Here is a 1,552-nt window from a genome sequence, read left to right on the forward strand (position 1 = left end):
CGACTCCCTCCAGGCTCCAGTATGGCGGCCATCACTTTCCCTGCTTTGCCATGTGGGTCACCAGGGAAGGGGACACCCCTGGCCCCTCCCCAGCAGCCAGAGGAGCAGAGCAGCAGGAGGAACCCCCGGAAGCTCCTGGGCAGGGTTTCTGTCTGAGGCTGTAGGTCTTCGTGGGTGCAGACAGACAGCCTCATCCGGTGTGCTCCAGCTGCTGACCTGGCACGTGATCCCCTACACCACCAGGGTCGGAGGAGACAATGGCTGGAGGATGATTTGCCGGGACAAGCCCCGGAAGTCAGGCTAGAGCCTGACCAAAGCCTTCCCTCCCACCCCCCACTGCTGCCCTTGCCCGCCGGGTGGAATTCTTGCTGATGCTGCTTAGATGGGCAACTGCCAACTCGAGTTTGGGCTTGCTCTTTCCGCCGCTCCCCAGGCTACATGGGCTATTCAGTCCTCCAAACATTCATCCCGGGAGAGAGGAGGGGAGCGAAGAGGATGTCTCTGTTCTCTTGCTGAAGCACGGGGCTCATCTGGACCCTCCTGAGGTGCTGCTGGGTGGTGAGCTAGTACTTGTCTGTGGAGGGAGTGGAGAGTTTGGATTAAGCTCTAGTGGGTCATTAGGGAAACAGGAGGGTGGGGTGGGGAGCAGGCACTGCAGAGAGCCAGGGGTCTGGGTTCCACAGCCCACTCTACCATGAACACATCCTGTGGGCCTGGGCCTGTGTGCTTAGGAGTTGTGTGTGTGGAAGGGTGGTGAGCAATCAGGTGGCCTCTCCCACAAAGTCAGCTGCCCATCTGGAAAACAAATCACAGGGGAGGTGAGTCATTCGTGGGGTTCTACCCAGAAAGGGTCCCCAGGTGGTGCAAGCAGTGAACACCTGGACTGCTAAGGGCATGGGTGGTGGTTCAGTCCCACCCAGAGATGCCTCTAAAAGAAGGCTGGTGATCTTTCCCCAAATCTGGTCATTGCAAACCCTAAGAAGCATGCGCGGCCCCTGTGGAAAACGATACGGGAATAGAAATATCAGATGGCCCAGGATTGTCTTGGCTGGGTCTGGACCCAAAGAAGTAAGAGCCACAGCATGACCAGATATCTGCACACCCGTGTTCACAATAAGAGGAAGCTGGAAACAGCCCAAATGCCCATCTGTAGAAGCTTGGATAAAGCAACTCTGGTCCATACACCCCCATGGAAGACTATGCATCGCTACAAAACACTGATGGAACCCCAAGCACCTCATGACACGACGGACCGACCTGGAGGACTCTGTGCTGCGTGAAGTTAGTCACCCACAGCGGGCCTGCTGTCGTCTCAGAGCACGGCTCTCAGCGTACAGGGGCTGGGGGCGGAGCGGTTACCAGTGGGCTGCTAACCACAGGGCCTGCAGTTCCAAACCACCTGCTGCTCCTGGGGAGAAAGACGGACTTTCTATTTACAGCAAAAGCCACAGTCTCAGAAACAGGGCCAGTTCTACCCTGTCCTATAGGCTCCCTATGCGGCGGCCTTGACTCCAGGGCACTGAGGTAAGGATAAAAGCCAAGACAAAGACAC

Source organism: Echinops telfairi, unplaced genomic scaffold (assembly GCF_000313985.2).
Source record: "Echinops telfairi isolate 266 unplaced genomic scaffold, ASM31398v2 ScPeMD7_7457;HRSCAF=8495, whole genome shotgun sequence".
Classification (NCBI taxonomy): Eukaryota; Metazoa; Chordata; class Mammalia; order Afrosoricida; family Tenrecidae; genus Echinops; species Echinops telfairi.